Source organism: Podarcis tiliguerta, assembly GCF_965153285.1.
Source record: "Podarcis tiliguerta genome assembly, chromosome: 1".
Taxonomy (NCBI): Eukaryota; Metazoa; Chordata; class Lepidosauria; order Squamata; family Lacertidae; genus Podarcis; species Podarcis tiliguerta.
This window is the reverse complement of record NC_139534.1, coordinates 47,596,348-47,615,339: the sequence shown is the minus strand read 5'-3', so window position 1 is coordinate 47,615,339 and position 18,992 is coordinate 47,596,348. Positions and strand designations below refer to the sequence as shown.

The following is an 18,992-nucleotide window of genomic DNA, read 5'->3' as shown; positions in this document are numbered from 1 at the left end:
CGGTGCCGCTTTTTTTACACGCGATTCTGACTACAAGAAGAAGAAATAATGAGGCTATGCGAGTTCTGCAGCGATTGCACATCACAAATAAATGAAAATTGTGGACAAAACAGCGAAAAAAGAAGGAAAGCTACGACGATCCAAACGCACACCGTAACGAAGGACAATGATCACAAGAAAAGAAGGGCGGGGGAGAGAACTGCGCTTAGATCCAAAATAAAAAGCTGGTGAAATGCACAAACTGCGCTTCCAAAAAGATAAAGAAAAAACACCCGCGACCCGCAAAATAAAAAAGCCCAGGATGAAATTGCCAGCAGGTGTCACTACAGCTCTCATTCAAGCAGCTCTCCCTCCCCAGCCTTTTGTAAGAGCCTCGCGAAATACTGCAAAAATCCACCCTTGGTTGCTCTGAATGAAGCCTCAACTTCGGAGAGGCTTACGGCCGTGACGGGCGCAGTCTCTGCCCTTGCAGCGACGGACGTCCTGGCTAGCCAACCGCCTGCCTCGGAAAGGGAGACGGGCGGGGCTTCGGCCGGTGCAGCCAACCCCGTCGCGTGATTCGAGCCAGAAGCTAGGCAGCGACAGAGGAGAGGCGAAGGGGCGGGGGCGCGAGAGCGGGCAGAGTTCGGGCGCTTCTCGCGAGAGCTTGCCCCCTTCCCACTTTCCGCTGGGTGACTGCGCAGCTGCCATGTTGGTTGCTATGCTGCTGCCTGTCTGAAGGCAGGCTGGAGGAGAGGAAGGAGGGAGGCAGGCTCTGGGGTGGAGGAGGGGGAGGAAGACGGAGGAGGAGGTGGTGGCGGCGGCGGCAGCTGCTGCTGGTTCTCGGTCCCCCGCTCAGTGCAGGCAGGCAGAGCCCCGGTGTTTAGCCACCGCCTCCCCCCCCCCCAGCCTCGGCCCCACGGCTGCAGGAGAAGGAAGAGAGGGGGAAGCCTCCTTGCGAGGCGGGAGGGAGGAAAAGGTCCGGGGGTGCCGTCCCCTCAGGCAGAGAGGGGTGACTGCTGAGACCCCTTTCCCTCTCTCCCCCTCCCTCTATTGGAGGGGGTGCCCAGTGGGTGGGGAGGGGGGGAGGCTGCATTGCCTTCCCCCCTCCCTCCACCTGCTCACCCACCCACCCACCCTTGCCTTTCTGTCTGCGGCAGGAATGTGGGGGGGCTTTGAGTTGAGAGGGGGCGCTCACTGCAACGGTTGCTGGAGACCCCCATCCTATTCGCTTGCTGCTGCTGCTGCTGCTGCTCCTCGCGGGGTGCAAGAACTCGACTGAACTGAGCCTTTTCTGCGGGTTAAATTGAGCCTTTTGTGTGTGAGGTGTGTGTGTGTTGGGGGGCAAGACCCCCTTCCCACCTCCACTTTACCTTTTGGCTTCCCTTTTCTGGGTTGCTCCCTTGCTCCATTATCATCCTCTGGAAGGACGTGGCTGTTATATGAAGGTAAGAGGATATTATTGGGGGTTTCGGTTTTAAGTTTTCAAGTTAAAATGGGGGACTCCCTCTCTTCCAACATTTTTATTTTTTAAAGAATAAAATTGTTACATGCTCTCGTTTCAAATGTTGGATGTGTGATATCCCTTAGGTTAAGGATGTAGAGTTAAAAACTACCAGCCCACCCCCTAGATCGCTGTGGGTCTGAGTGCTAAATGTTGGAAGACCCAATAGATGCAGAGGAATGTGTGGCAACAGGAAAGGAGGTGGGTGGGTGAATGACTGTTAAGAGTTGCCAAATCATAATTATCCAAAGTATTGATCTGGGGAGTGTAGCATTTATTTACAGTTTGGGATTTGTTGAATTATATAGTGTATATGGTGCTTTTTAAAAATGCAACATGCCTTCTTTGAGTGTGCTGTTTGCGCTAGAAAGGGAGTTAAAGAGATGGTAATGTTATTTTAGGTCAAGCTATTTTTCAGTTCAATATTGGTTCACTGAAGATTGGGAAGGTCCTGAAGTAAAGGGGGTCTTTTCCTCCTACCTTTGTTAGTCAAGCTGATGTATTTACAGTAGATGCAGACTGGTAACATTTGTATAAATGGTTTCTTAAACCCAAAGGTTGTGTATGGTTGACTGTGTTGTGTTTGCGTTCTATTATGTTAGCTGAAGAAGCAGCAGGATTACGTTATTCTTAGGGGGAGTGGAGCCATGACAAAATTAGGTTGCGTGAAGGTGTGTAAGGGTCCTGTCTGGGTTCTTGATTGCATCGGTATTTGAAGAAATGCTTTTCTATCACCAAGGCATTCAAATAGGTCCTGAGATCAAAATGTTGCTCTATTGTATTCCATTAATTTTTTTGCAGAATTATGATGTGTGAAGTGTTACATTACATTTGTATATTTAAAAAAACTGAAAAGGCCAGGCATCAGTTACTTTGAGGTGCATTTCCAAAAGACATTCTGTAACATAAAAAGTCAAGCTAGAAAGTGTTGCATTGTATTTTCAAGGGGTAGTTGCCTGTATAAAAGGTAAAGGGACCCCTGACCGTTAAGTCCAGTCGCGGACGACTCTGGGGTTGCGGCGCTCATCTGTATATGTATGTACAAAAACCGAGGTTCCACTGTAGTATGAATGATCTTGTATCTATCCTGCTTCTAGCAGCACAGTTAAGGGTGCATTACTGTGTGTCAATCTCAAATCAGCCATTCCTATCATTGTATGCATATACTAAATATGCAAGATAGTAACTTTGAAAATAAAGAAATTATAATTAAAGGCTATTGCAGCTTTCTTTTCATTTTGATGTAGTTCCAGATGATCTTAAGAACCCTAGGGTTACACTTCTTTGGGGGGATATGACACCTGACATATCTCATGTAAAACTCATTTGTCATCTTCCCTTTGAAAAAGATGTCATGCCAAATCAGATGCCACGGTTTAAAATGCCATTCAGAAGAACAATAAGGATAGTGGTAGTGTTTTCTATTTATGGCCCTAATTGATTTTGCAACTTGATTTTGCTTTCTGAAATTACTTTTAAAAGTTCATAACATAGATTCACACTGATGAATTGGGCCAGGGTTTCATATCAATAAGGTGGGGGAGAGCTCAATTGCAAGTTACTTTGTTTCTAAATTAGTGTATACAATTATCTTATTGAAGGGGTTTATGTTATAATAAGCAATTGTTACCTTTTCTATGTCTTCTGAATATGCTCTTGTATGTCACCTGCAGAGGAAAGAATGTTCATGAAGGTTTTCCTACTGGCTAGTTTTTAAATGAAATACAGTTTGACATTATCAAATAAAGTAGCAATATTCACATAGAAATAAAAACAAAAGAGTTATATGCATGTAATAAATTAATAAAATTTGCAAAATTAGTATAATTAACATTTCTCTTGCTTTTTATGCTTCTGAAATCTTAGGCTTCAGCATTATTCCAGATTGTGAAAATTGGACTTCAAAATACAGTGGTGCCCCGCAAGACGAATGCCTCGGAAGACGGAAAACTCGCAAGACGAAAGAGTTTTCCGTTTTCTGAGTTGCTTCGCAAGACGGATTTCCCTATGGGCTTGCTTCGCAAGACGAAACGTCTTGCGCCTTTTTTAAAAAAAACTGCCAATGCATTCCTATGGGAAACCGTCAATACACATTGGTGCTTCGCAAGACGAAACAACTCGTACAATGAAAAAACTCGCAGAACGAATTAATTTCGTCTTGCGGGGCACCACTGTAGTTCTTTAGGCATTTCCTCATCTCATGAATTACCCAGTCTAGAATACTGTAGTAGATCTTTTTTTCTTCATCTTTGTTTTGTCAATGGTTAAGTAATGCTTTGTAATGCTGGATGCTAGAGTCAATATTTTCTGATACTGTCAGATGTTTTGTAAGCCAGTAAATCACCAGTGTATTACAATAATATGACTTTGTCAAATGAACATTTCTGCAACAGCATAGCTTTACTAGCTAGCATGCTGCATAAAGATAACATAGCACTTACTATCATTCTTCTGTCCAATGTTCTTTTGGCATCCTTATGCTTAATTTACTTTAGTCCCCCCCCCTTCATACATTTTAATGGAATAACAGATGGTAGGCCTATTCAGAAGTCAGTCCCACTGAAGTAAGTGTGCAAAGGACTGCACCCTAAATCCAGAATCTGGTATGTTATACCATCCCTTATGGTAGTATGCATATTTAGAATGTCTCACTTTTTGATTGAAATTCTGTCCTGAATACTTCATTTAGGACCTATTCCTGGGTCTTGCATGCCAATCAATAAATGTTTAGTATGGGCTAAATTAATTTTTGGAAATGCACAGTAGTACAGGCCATTTAAAAAGAACATAAAGACATTGAAAGCAGATATGTTGATTGCATGTGTTTAAGTTCAGTCACGTGCTACTTCGATCCAATAAGGGGTAATTCATATGTGCAAGCAAGTTTCCATGTACAGGATGCCTCCATTGCATAGTCAAATGGTTGTTGTAGTCAGTGTTAGAAACTCAGGTAGACAAGTTTGGTGCCACATGGCACCTGAAAACTAGGTTACGGGTGCACTAACAGAATGTCTAGGTGATTTTATTTATTTATGATGATGATGATGATTGTATAGCAAGATTACAGAGTTGAAAATGAATGAACTCCAGCCAAAATCTTATGTTAATTTTTCATATGATCTAGTCCTCATCTGAAGACCGCAGAAAGCTCCCCTAATATTCTTATGTGGGTCCCTTCTCTAGTCTTCAGAGAGTGGTTGTAAGTGGGAAGGCAGAAAAAGATACTCCATTCCTTCCACTCTGCAAACAAGCTCTTGATTGTCCCTAAACCCCCTTTCCTTCATATTATGTAATCTTTCTGGCACAACAACTAACACTTATTGCAGGCCTACACAACTGATGGCAGAGACATCCACCTTGAGTGACCAGTTTACACAACCTAAGACTTCAGTGTCCCTCAGTGACCCCACTCCAAATTTTATTTAGATTTTAAGCACTACTGTGATAGTCTGAGGTAAATTACACTTTAAAATGCACAACTTAAACCGTCATAAACTAACCAGATAGTATATTTCAAATTAAAAGCATATCATACATTATGCCCCACGTACATTAAAAAGGCAACTAAAACTTAACCAAAACATGTTGGGTTTAAAACACAAACAAAAGGTTCTGGAAAGCACAAGCTCAAGGAATGAAGTTTAATCCCCAAATACCTTTCCTTCTCAGCAGATGTTATCTGATATTGCTCCAACTTCCTGGACTCACCAACCATTCTAACACTGGGATGTTACTGGCAAAGACTGTCTCTTCCCCACCCCCAATAGGTACACACATAGCTCTTACATGGCACCTAACCCCTACATCCAGTACTAACTTTTGCTTCTGCTAGAAAGCCTTTAGATAAACTCTTAACTGCTTCCCAGTGCAGTATCACTCCCAACATCCATCATGCCTACCCACGTTCCCTTTCTCCTCTCCAAGCTGACTCCTGGAATGCCAACATATCCCTTCCAGGGAGTTATTCCACATGTACCCCCCACCCCCCGAGCTCTTTCTTTCTCACACGTGACAAGGCTTAACGTGGCAGATGATAGCTCAGTTAGTTAGAGCATGATGCTGGTATTGGTGCTGGCAAGTAGTGGTGCCAAGGTTGCAGGTATGGGGCAGCTGCGTATTCCTGCATTTCAGGGAGTTGGACTTGATGACACTCAGTTTCCCTCCCAACTCTACAATTCTATGATCCCTTCATGTTTCTCCAAACCGCACTGTCCCCACATTCTGATACTCTTCATTGCTCTTCCTCATGCCCCTTCCATGTTTTGTCATGTCTTCTTGGCACTTTTAATAGTTGCTAGTTTTAAGAGCCTTACCACCCCACCCCACAGAGGTGTGTGCCCCATGGGCCAGTATGGCGTGGCTGCAGCCAGGCTGGGTCCCCGCAAAATCCCAGAGGAGGAGGAGGAGCAGACAATGCCGCCAAGGCAACCAGAGTGGGGAAAGGAAACCCACTGCAGCCAGCCATAGGGAGCTGAGCTGGGTGAGGAAGTGGATGGAGGCAATGGAAGTCAGGCGCTCCGAGAGCACCCCGCAGAAAAAGAGAAGTGGTGATGACTGGCTGGTGGCACAGAACCAGCTGCCTGGCTCCATCGTCAGAGCCCAGACTGGCCCTGCAATAGGGCAGGGGGAGGGAGGGAGAGAAGCACCTATCCGGGTGGCCTGGCCAGTTCAGTGTGGCTGCTGTGAGGTGCCATGCACTTTGGCTCATGCTCATGCTTCCCCAGGGAAACTGGGGAAGTTTCCCTCAGCAGTAACAATTTTACTTGTGAGTAGCACAAGGCGGCATTTTGAGTTCTGCGCTGTCAGCAGTGCCATCCAGGTGACTTACGATACGGTGCAAGCGGGGGTAGTATCTCTCAGCAGCAATTTTACTTGTGTGTTGGGCAGGTCGGCACTTTGACTCTCACACCGCTCACAGCACCACCCAGGTGACTTACGCTGCAGCAGGCGGGGGGGGGGCGTTTTACTCTTGAGTCTCAGGCGCCATACAACATGACCATGATGCAAAATGTCCTTAGCACCCGGGGAGTTTGGATGCTGGTTGTGGTGGTCCAGGATCTCCCTAATTCCATTGCCTTGTCCTGTACAGTCTATTCTGGACGTGATCCAGAAGAATGTGTAGCAGGAGATTGTTCTGCTACTGTTCTTGGGGAACTCCATTCCTTCTGTTGGAAGGAGGGGGACATGGTGCAAACGCCTCCTTCCTGCTATTCGTCTTTTTGGGGTGGGGAGGCGAGAGGACTGCAAGTGCTGCTCTAGTCATAGAATTGTGAATCTATGGATGACTGAAAAACTAATCCCATTGATTTCACTTTGTGGTTTTCGTGCAACTACAATATAGTGGAAGGATGAGTAAAGACAACAGTGTGCCTGGGGAATGCCAGTGGCTTAAAGCCAAAAGCTCATTTGAAGAAGCTGTACATACATGGTTATTGCTGGCAACATTTATGTGTCTTTCTGGCTTCACATATATCTTTTTTTTGGGGGGGAGGGGGCTAATTTACCTTAGTGGTATTGTAGAAACATCTGTAGCTTCCTGAAAAGCAGAATGATTGATGCTTTTGTACATGCACATTTCTTTCCCTATCTACTTTTCTCATATATTGGGCTTGGATAAATTTGTATTTAAAAACAGTTGCAGTGCTAGAAAAATATTGTGCATAGTTTTGTTGCTCTAGCTTATGTTTACCTTTCTAATTCCCAGATTTTGTAGTTCTTCAAGCTTTGACATTAGAAGGGTAGAACTATCACTTGGTATAGATATAGCTCAAATACACCATGAACAATGTCTGGATTTTTTTTAACTGACATCACTTTCTAAACATGAAAATGTCACTTAAGGTTGCATATTGACTAAGGATGTCTTTTTGGTTTTAGCCTCTGTATTGCAAAACTCGTACATGGTGTATGTGGATTTCATTACAGCATCTCCAGTTGGGTCTCTGCTGTAGGCACTCCTACATAAACAGGCTACAGAGATTCCCCATAAGTACTGACTTATGGGGAATCTCTCTGGCTTCTCCTTGTAGGAGATCAGGCTACGCCATAAGTGGCCAACCTGCAACAAAAGCTAGTAAACCAGTATAGCATGGCCTGCTTGCCTGATACTGGCATGTCATGACTAAGTGCTTGTCTGCCTGTTCATCTGGCTCAAAGAAACAGTAAGAGGCAGAATGTCAAAGGCAAATCAGGTTGCATATGTGCTTCAGTATGTTCATCTAGGATAGCATTATCTCATTGTTGGAGCCTGACTTGTGGCACTTACCCACACTAGTTGGATGGGGATGTTATAGCATTAACATCTAGGATTTGGTAGGATTGGATGTAAGCTAGCACTGTAAATACATACTTTTGTCTCTGTGTGAAATTTCATTGATTTCTACACATACACATACATGAAGTTGCAAAATATTAAGACGGATTCAAATATTATGTATTTTGGTGCACAAATAGGCATATAACATGTTACTGCAGCAAATGTGTGTCTTATGCATATAGTCATCATGAATCCAGAATGGGCTGCAACTCCTTGTTGTATACACATGCTGGCAAACTAGTATATGGAATGGTCCACACCTAAAGCAGTTAAAGCCATTCCATGAAAATGGTGACTTACACAGATGTGCATTTTTATTCAATATTATAGCATTTTTAACAGATCTTAGTAATTTAGAGTCATTGACTATTATAGTAGGTTGTAAACAATACACGAAACAGCATGAGCTATAAGTTAAAGTACATTTGCTAGGAGCAGTTTTGAATAACCATACAAGGGACCTTGTTTATAGCTGAAATATAACAATTCTGGTGTAGCTAGTAGATTGTGACTATTGTGATTTAAAGGGGAGGAGCAATTCATTATATCTCAGAAAACTTTGCATTATTATTATTATTATTATTATTATTATTATTATTTATTATATCCTGCCCACTCTGGATGGCTTACAGCATATATAAAAACACAACCAAACATCAAACATTAAAAAACAGAATATTCTATGCAGGCAACAAACCAATAAATCAATGGAAATCAATAATAATAACAATAATAAGGTAAAGGTACCCCTGCCCGTACGGGCCAGTCGTGTCCGACTCTAGGGTTGTGCGCCCATCTCACTTAAGAGGCCGGGGGCCAGCGCTGTCCGGAGACACTTCTGGGTCACGTGGCCAGCGTGACGAAGCTGCTCTGGCGAGCCAGCGCAGCACACAGAAACGTCGTTTACCTTCCCGCCAGTAAGCGGTCCCTATTTATCTACTTGCACCCGGGAGTGCTTTCGAACTGCTAGGTTGGCAGGCGCTGGGACCGAGCAACGGAAGCGCACCCCGCCGCAGGGATTCGAACTGCTGACCTTTCGATCGGCAAGTCCTAGGCACTGAGGCTTTTACCCACAGCGCCACCCGCGTCCCTCAATAACAATAACAATAACAGCAATAATAAACAGTTTACAGTTATACCCAAATTAAAATAACCGCCAACCCCAACTAAACATTTAAAGAACCCCAACCCAACAAAAACCAAAAAAAAAGGAACCAAAATTAGAACTGTCTAAAACATTGTAAAACATTTTGGCCATCTGCCCAAACCCAAGAGTTGTTCTAGCAATGTCTCAGTGGCTTTCCAGGAGTCTTTTTTGGCTGTTCAATGTGAGTCTGGGCCCTGCTTCCTAGGCCAGGTAAAAATGGGCCTTGCAGCAGGGAGCAGTCTTCCTTCAAGCACTCATTGCAGTTGCTGTATTGGCCTTGGAATAAGATATATTTTAGTCATATGTGACTAACGCCATTAGTCTAGTTCCTCAATTTGCAGTACAGCTGCGAGGCCCTGTTTTTGGTGATCTGCTGCCCTAGCTACTTGGATTTCTCATCCTGAGTGCTTACATTTTGGTAAGGGATTGGGTGATATACCATATTTTTTATACTAAAGGCTAGGTATGCCAATGTTTGATAACTGGCCATCCTTCTTTTCTGGCTGGTTAAAATTCTTTGTAACTGAGATACTCATAAATTGATCCAGCAAAAGGTATTGCTTAACACTTTTTGTACTTGGCATTATTGGGTTGGATTCAGCTTCTATTTCTGGAAGCTGCCTTAGCCTGATTTTCAGGGCTTCTCCCTTCCCCCTCAGTCCCCATGCCACACCCCATCATTTTCAGCAGGTTCTGCTGACCTCTGGGAGTGGCTTTATAGTTTATAGGGAACTGATAGGGGAGGGGGGAAATCAGGCTGACATTGATTTTTCTCTGAATCCAACACATTCTTGTATTATTAAATTGGCTTAATGTGTATCTTTTACTAACAAATGTTAATATGCTGTAATGTTGCTTTCGTCTAGGCTGGCTGCTTGGCTAAGAAGAGTTTCACACTTCCAAAGTTAAAAGATGGCTTGGATTCTCCAGAAATAATCCATTGAGAGTAATAGTTTGAAACCATTGGCTTTAAACATATATGAAAACACACAATCTGTTGTTGCGGTTACCAGGAATTGATTTATGCCACCCTGCTTTTCACACCAGTCCTTTTCTGATTTTCTCATTTACTAATCATGAGCCTTTGGATTTTCTGTAGCACTTACTGTCCAGGCTCCCCCGCCCAAGCTACAACATGGTTGAACAAGCAAATCTTTCTTTTGAGACAAACAACTGTTCTTTCTTTTTGTACCATGTGCATTCTGGTGCCATCACTGCTTACAAAGTGATGGAAAGTCATCAGTTAGTTTCACCCTGCCTTTACTCAAGCTGCTGTGAAATTGTTGTGTACAGAAATAGTCATGTTGCAAGTGTGCAGCGGGAAACTGAAGAGTGTACTGTGGTATCATGAGGAGGGACAGGGTCACAGAAAGGTGTGGGACTAGGCAGCACAAGTAAGCACAGCTGCTGCCTGTCCCCTAACACTATTTGATGGCATTGCTATAGCTACAGTACGTATGGCACAGTGATTCATAGGCCACTTATAATAATGTAGTCTTATTGATTTCGGTGAAAGTGCATCAGAATAAATAGTTTGCGTATGCCAGGGATACCTTGTTAGCTCTTCGCAGATTTTAAAGAGTACAATATAGTGTTGGCCATTTGACTTGCAAAATGAATACAGTAGTCAGTAATTCAGTAAAATACTGGTCAGTTATACTGTACAGTACTTGCAAACAAGGAAGAAGAGGAGACTTCCTGATAGATTTTTTTACACCATCCTCATCTTTCCCACTGGGAAGCCAACAGCAACGTTGTATCAGCTGAGCAGGGTGGAGGGAGTCATCCTCAGTACCTTAAGGTAGAAAACATTCATTGTTTTCCCTTTTTCTGATAATGGAGGGTTCAGAAAACTTGACTACCCATAGCAGTTTACCAGTACTACAGTGGTACCTCTGGTTGCGAACGGGATCTGTTCTGGAGGCCGGTTCGCAACATGAGCAGAACACAACCCGTGTCTGCGTGTGCGCGGGTCACGATTTGCCGCTTCTGTGCATACACGTGACGTCATTTTGTGCACATGCGTGAGCGGCGAAACCCAGAAGTAACCCTTTCCGGTACTTCTGGGTCGCTGCGGGACGGAGCTTGAAAATGTGCAACTTGAAACAAACGTAACATGAGGTATGACTGTATTGCTACTTATCTTAAAATTTTAAATTGTTCTTTTTGTCTATAGAGAAAGTATAGGTTTAAATAATTAGTGAAGACAACTCCCCTGAACTTCAGGTTTAACAATTTTCGCAGTAGAAGGAATTGTAATTATGACTTCGATGAAGAATGATCTGTAGGTGTACAGAGGAATCTGGAAAAAGAATTCTCATGAGTCCTGTGTCAGAATTCACTGTGGGATGTTTTCTTAAACACAGCTCAGTAAAAAGTTGGTTTTTAGGGTTTTTTAGGGTGATCAGACTCTGCAATAATAAAGCAAATTGAATCTTTTTGACCGTTTGCCAGTAACTTGTGCAGGTGTTGTTGGCAGGTCCGTTGATGCTTTATCAGTGTATGAGGTATATATGTACTGGGAAGAGGAGTTCACGACATCTTTGTATCTCCCCCTCCCCTCACCAAATTAAATAGAAAAGGTGGCTTTATTCACCACTTGGGTTGATTGCTAGTCTTGGGAGTTCTTGGCATCTCCTCATTCTTGAAAGCCTTTTTTTGCTTCTTTACATTTAGCTTTCCAAGTGCTCTACAGCATCTTCTTTTCCGTTATTTCTTTCCTCCCCCCCCCCCATTTGACCTACCTTGTCTTTCTCACTAAAGAAATAGAAAACATGTTGTGATGTAACTCACCTTTATTGTGTTAGCACACCAGTGACTTGTTAAAATTACTACTTTCCCCTGTGATAAGTAGGTATGATTTGGTAGCTGATTTTTTAAATACTTTGCTTAAGAAGCAAGGTCTACAGTTACGTTGTGATTTCTAGGAATATTTTCTGTGAACTTTCTTGCTAGCAAGAAGTTTAGTTGTACTCTCAAGTCACAAGTGAAGTGTTGTTTCAATTCATTCTTCAGTGAATAATCAATGGATTTTTAAGAGGATGCACATCTCTGGAACACTGTCAGACTTATAAATATTTATGATGTGGAGGGAAAGCACAGTGGTTGTGCTAGTAATTTTTAATTGCTTGGCTCTTTTTACAGCTTAAAGTCTTCTCTTATTTCCAACTAATCAGTTAAAATTAAATATTCTTGTGGAATACCTTCTCTTCCAAATTTTACAGTGTGCTTTATTATTTCTAGACTGGTCCATTTCGGATTTGTTCCATTGTTTACATGTACTGTTTTGAAGTATGTACAGTCTTAGTGATTCTTCACTTACATGGGAGATATCCAGTTGGTGTCCCTCTGCTGGCAGAAAGCATCTACAAGTTGCATGGGGAGGGTGACAGTCTTCAGCAGTTTCCCTCCCCCATCTGCTCTGGATAACTGCTCAGCAGATGGAGGTTGGGGCAGGGAACTGCAGGAAGAGAAGGAATTGCCAGACATTGCCTCCTTTCTTGTTCCTAGATGCCTTCTATAAGCAAAGGGACACCAATTGGATATCTCCCTATCTGTCATTTCTCTTACTGCAAGATTTCTGGGGATAATAAATTTTGAATAGAGAAGAATAGAATTCTAAAGGTGTCTTTTGGTACATTCAGGATATGTTCTTATTAGGAAGAGCAGTGCTGATATAAACAGTATAAAATTCCCACATCTGTATTTGATAGTTGAAAATTGTTTTAGAAATTTGCTCTTACTGCTACTATTAACCCATATGTGCACATCAGCATCTAGGTACACTTCTCTTAAATGAGTCACACTGATTTCACTTTGAAAGAATGGCATTCTAAATAGAAATATCACAATGCATTTATTCATTGCTAGTGCTGATTCCACTAAAATACTATGCAAAATAAATATTCAAGTAAAACTGCAGCAGGTATAATTTATTTATTCAGTTTGGAACCACCCATTAACCCAAAAGTTCCCATCCAAAGCACAGTGGTAATATATAATATTAATATTTCAAGTCCTGATAGGTGATATCTGAAAAAGTAAGTTAGTGCAAGGACTTCTGGCTGTGCAACAGAACTTATTGTTCCTGCATGCCCACTAAATTTGCACTAGGTTTTCTCCAAGCCCTCTGTAGCAGATTTGAAGGGCTTACAGGGAGATGAAAGGGTGTAGTTCCATTTTGCAGAACTATTTTGTTGGGTACTTCCTAATGGGTTGATTATAGAGAAGTGCAGGTATATTTGGGCTAGTGCAACAGGGCTTTCCTGCCCCTTCTGCTCCACTGCACCCTAAAAATCTCTGGAATGACATGAGACTGGCAGCAGAAAGGGAGCTGTAAGAATTCCAGTGATGCAAGCCATCTTTTGCATTCAACCCATTTTGCCTTAAATTCTGGCTTTGGTATTTTTGTGTGTCTTAAAAATATTTATAGATTTGTTTAGAAATCTTAACTTGGTGCATTTTATTGAATTCAGATTAGTTTAAAAATATTATTGGGATTTCATAAGCTAATCACTTTCAGAAATGCTACCCTATCCAGAAGAAAATGCCAAATATATGGCTATTTGTTATGCTTAGTGCTTTTTTACCTAGCAAAAATGGTGCTGGGACTCACTGTGAAGTTGTTACACTAAGTTTCATACTTTTAACAGTAAGTACCAGATTTAGCCCCAACCCGCTGCACCCCAGGGTTCAACTATTTTCCTCCTTCCACGCCCATTCTGACCAAGAAATACTGAAAGACAAATTATTCCACACCTAGAGACTTACAAGTATAAAGTTGAGACCAACATACATCAGCCATACCCAAAGTAATGTGCTTCTGCCATCCTTGATCATCTGTCATGCTGGCTAGGGCTGATGGGAGTTCCAATCAAAAACATCTGGATGGCTGAGGAAGGGTACTTTAAGGACATTTATTTCTGTGGGTCTATTCTGACTATGGGTTAGGTGGCTACAACCCACATAAAAGTAATGTATTGGCCAGCAAGGCATTAATTCACAGCTTAAAACTCTCTCTGTAGCGTGTTAATTTAAAAAGAAGTGTCTATGATTTATAGTTAGCATAGCAGTTTATGAAAATGTTAGCGCAGACAGAACAATTATATAAAAAAATACATTTGGGGACAAGAGGAAATTGCGCATATGCCTCAAAATGTGTTAAGCAACAGATTTTTGGATCCTCTTTCAAGAATGCAATATCAGTATCAGTTCATTGGAAGTCTGCTGTTCAAATAAAACTGTTCTAACATAAAGCAACCAATTACTTATCCTAGTATGCACTTGATTTTTCTTAGATTAATACTGGCTCACTCACCTAGTTGCTATCTGTCCTTTTGCATCAATAAAACTAGTAGAGGCATTCTATAAAACATTTGAGGATCTGATGGTCCCACATATGACTAAAATATATAAAGATATTCTAACCTGAGGACCCATTAACATCAATCTGAAAACAATTGAGAATAGTAGCAATCCCCAGACAAGACAAGGAACCCCTCAAATGTAGAATCTTACTGTCCAGTTTCCTTACAGTCATACCTTGGGTTAAAGTCGCTTTGGATTAAATCTTTTCAGGTTGCGCCCCATGGCGCAATGGAAATGGGTTGCTTCCGGGTTTCGCCGCATGCGCAGATGCTCAAAATGACTAGCATGCCATTCATTAGATATATTTAAAGCATTTGATTGTGTGGAATCAAAGTAAATTTTTAAAATGGATTTGGCCCTAAATTTACTAAATCATTAGGGAAAATTTACGATACAGCATCTGCCACTATTGCAATAAATAATATATATTCACCAAAATGTCTTCTTGGCTGTGGGACAAAACAAGGCTGCCCACTATCACTTCTCTTATTTGCTTTAATTTTAGAACCTATAGCAATAAGGCTGTACCAAACTTTAGCTGGAAAGGGGGTAAGCATTAACAGATAGGAATACCTATTTGGACTTTATGCAGATGATATTATTTTATGTACATCGGATCCAATCAATGCTGGCAGGATATTAAGGGATAAATTAGAGGCTTTCCCCACTGTTTCTCAACTTAAAGTAAATTTTCAAAAAAACAGAAGTAATGCTTTTCCATGCTTCACTACAGAAAGAATTATAATTACAACTTGGCACATTGTTCAGATGACTCTTTTCTCTTGGGTTTGAATTTATTTGCTTCTGTAAAAGGAAATGGCTGCAAGGTGCCTTTGTAGTGTGATTATTACTACAATGACAAATAATGGTTTTTGACTTTATTGGGAAGGGGGAGAGAATAAAAATATGAAATGTGTTACATGATAGAGTAGGTAGACCATGGCTGTGAAGAGGTTAATGGCAAAAGCAGCTTGTATGGTAAATTTTGAATAGCTTGATTAAAATATGGTGGGAAGTGTTTAAGAGAAATTTGTAAAAAGAAATTTCCATTACAACAAGTTCGAAATATTTATTGCTTTTTAGTACGTGGTATATAAACTGCAAAGTTCATCTTCATAACCATGGGTGTTGTTAGGTCATTTTTTAAATGAGTGATTGGATATGCTTATACTGTTTCTGTCATAGAATCAAGTACTCAAAATAAAATACAGGTATACAGATGAAAATGTACATGTCTTTTTGCATGGCCTGTATATTTTCAAGAAGGCAAATGTTTCTAATGCATTTGTTTCTGCTTAGGTTTTCTTCCTTGTAGTTAATAGATTGTGATGAAGAAAAAAGCAAAGAGAGGGGATAGATTAGAATATAGTGCCTGTAATCCAAACACTTCCATCTGAACTAGAGAAATTTCAAGTTAGACTGAGATTAAGACAGGCATGTCCAAAGTCGTTTTCGGGGTCTAATCCGGTCTGCTTTATTTTTTGGGGTAAAATCCTTTAAAAAATCCCACAACTTCAATCTTAAAGAAAGCTCAACAATTTCAATCCTAAAAATAGGTCAACAACTTTGGTTGGCCCTTTGGCCGGCCGTCATGGCCATTCACTTAATCAAATCTGGTCCTCTTTGAAAAAAATTTGGACACCAGTGGATTAAGAGCTTGATTCTGATCACAACAATTGAATCAATTAACACGTGTTATGACTACATCTAAATATCTAATTCACCTGATATATCCAGTGATATCACTGTTGCTGCTTTCAAGTGATGGTGTTTAATCAAGAATCTAGGGCACAATAACAAATTTTTGCATCAGAAAAAGTATCCCAGGATTTAAGGATATGTGTGGAAATCCCGTAGTTGAATTCTACTCCAGATTAAAATGAAACAAAGCAAACAACACTCCCCCCCCCCCTCTATGTGATGGGGAGATGTCTAAGTGCGAATTCCTGCCCTTGGTATGGTAGTTTGTTGCTTGTAGGCGAATTTAATGGGGGGAGATTTCAAACACGTGCTTCATTCACCTGATTTTAAAGCAATGATGAGGGAATTGTTTGGCTTGATTGGTAATTTGGTTTGGCAAAATGTTCTCTGGATTTGTCCGTTCTTTTGTGGCACCTTGACTGCTGTAGTGGCAACAATCAAAGTATTTTGGATCCCAGGAAATAATGTTTTGCTGTGCACCTGATGTCCATGTTAAGGATTCAGACATCTTGAAAACTACATTTATTCAGGCTCCTGGTTGTTGGCATGAGTGTAGAAATGAAGCAAATGACTCTCCAGTGACACTTTGGAACCATTGCCAAGAAAGCTATTAAAATTCCAGTTTTGGCTCCCTATTTGAAACATAGTCAAGCATTGACTTCTGAGTTGTGACCTAAAACGAAAACTTGGGGACACTACTATTCCAAAATGGAGCTGTTGCAGGAGAGTAGTATTACATGCATATTTCTTCTCCATGAATGTTTAGATCAACTTTCAGGTACTATGTGTAAATCAGCCTATCATAGCTGGTTTTTGTTTTTGTTTTTTAACCAAATACCAGTATCTGATAGCTTTCAGTTTAACCTTTTTATTAGACTTTCTCCACCTGTACAGACATGCACAGTCCATCAGCATACAGATTGCATACAAGTCTAGACACCATGAAACATCAAGTTTATCCGTCAGAATAATGATATTATTAAAAATATCCCAAAAGGAACATGGATCTGTATGTGGAAAGACATCCCGCTGTATGTATGAATCTTAAGGATTATTTTTTTAAATGATATTTAGGTGGTATTTGCCTCTGTTTAGGTTGAGTGATATATACAGAGAACTTTTTCTTTTCTTTTCAGAGGAATTGTACAGAGAATTGTGTGTGTACATGTTGGACGGTTTTCTCAGTGGAACATTTCAGTCTGAATGTTTACACAGGTCACAAAGTTGCTGTAGAAATGTGTTTTTTCACAATAAAAGGTTCCTAGGTATTTGCTTAAATTTATTGTTTCTTTTCAACCTATTTATTTATTTAGTCATTCCCCACTTCTCCCCCTGACAGGGATTCTGACATTGTATACCTTCACAAGTAACATGTTTAGGAATCCTGAGATACAAATTGGGACTCACTTCTACCATATGAAATAAACTTTTCAAAGTCTTACATTGAAGTCCTAGTTTAAATGATTATTTTTGTTGTTTGGATTTCTCTTTGTAATAGAAAGCACATCAAGCACAAGCTGTGATGTATGTTTCCAAGATCACATAGAGTTCACAGTTCATACTAAATCCTTCACTTATCTCTGCTGAAACTAAAGTGATCTTACTATCTTTTGTTTGGTTCTTAGTTTTTTTAATAGTTGGTGAGCAATTGCCTATTGGTTTGTGTGTCTCCCCCCCCCCCCAATAAATTCATGGGATTTAGAATATCTAGTGACATGCAGATATTTAATTACTCAAATTTAAACAACTCCATTCATCCTGGGAAATATTTACTAACATAATTGGGAAACCTTGTAATAATAACAACAGGTTAGATTACAAACAGCTAAATCTCTTTTTTTACTTGATCTCTACACCTTCAATTTTCTCTCCCCAGTTAAGGTCTTTCAATAATCTATGTTAATGTTAATGGGAATAAGAAAAATGAGCAGTAATTTTTTTAAAAAGGGAGAACTGAAGTCTTTATAGTTGAAATTCTTGAATACCAGTATAATTGGATTCTTCTCCAATTGAAGAATCCTATGAAAAAATTCTCAAGTTTTTGAACATGGTCATAATTTTATGTATGATAACTGGCATAACCGGTGAGAACTGAAAGTGCACAAATATTTTGAAAGCCCGAAAGGAGGATTTGCATATGTCATGTACCATGCATATTGTTTTCAGATTCCCAGCCTTCCTCCAGGATCTCAGGTGGTGATTTTCCATCTCATAACTCTGTGAAATAGGTTAGACTGAGAGGTAATGACTTGCCCAAGGCCACCTACAGAGTTTCATACTGTTCAGGGATTTGAATATGGATTCCCACAAGTTTAACATTAACCACTACATCCCACAGTGTCCCAATGTTATATTGCTCGACAGGAATAATTGAGGAGTAGATTAAAACAGAAAAATCTCTCTTTGACAGTTTCATTGAACAGGAATCTTATGTAGAGAGAATCATATGCTTAAGTATTATAAACGTGCTCTCACGGCCTTACCTTGTACTGCATCTTTAATGGTAACTACTAAAACAAGAAACCATTTCCCATATGGTAGTGACTCTTGCATGGGAAACTTCATTTGCAAACCAGTCTCAAGATATTACCTTTGTGTGCAGAATTGGGTAAAATAGTCTAAAATTGGCTGGATCAGCCAAGTGGCCCATCTAACTCAGCACCCACTTCTTATGGTGTCCAACCAGATGCCTGTGGAAAGCTCTCAACAGCACTCTCCCCTCCTGTGGCCCCTTGCAACCAATATTTAGAAAGACTCTCCTCCTGCAAGAGAGGGGAGTGGTTGTGGTCGGGAGCCGGACTCCGCCTCAAAATTATATTAACCACTAAATCATAGAAGTATGGGGGAAATGTACATTGCAAGGTTCGGGCACGATCCCTATGTATAGTCATTTAGTTACATGAATGGAAAATGGGAGACTAATCTGTATACAGATGTAATGTTCAAAAATTTAAAAAACACATGACCAGCAAAACCCG

The 18,992-nt window shown here is 40.8% G+C and overlaps 1 protein-coding gene across 3 annotated transcripts in view; it reads left to right on the top strand.

Moving 5' to 3' along the window:
• The first annotated feature begins 664 nt into the window (after nucleotides 1-664).
• The window catches only part of PTPN4 (protein tyrosine phosphatase non-receptor type 4), a 78,771-nt gene continuing 60,443 nt past the window's right edge, over nucleotides 665-18,992 (top strand). The window contains exon 1 of one of the 3 annotated variants that reach the window (XM_083430498.1): nucleotides 665-1,427. The gene's annotated coding sequence lies outside the window, so the exon portion shown is untranslated. The remainder of the gene's footprint in view (nucleotides 1,428-18,992) is intronic. The other 2 variants (XM_083430499.1, XM_083430500.1) reach the window with 2 other exon arrangements.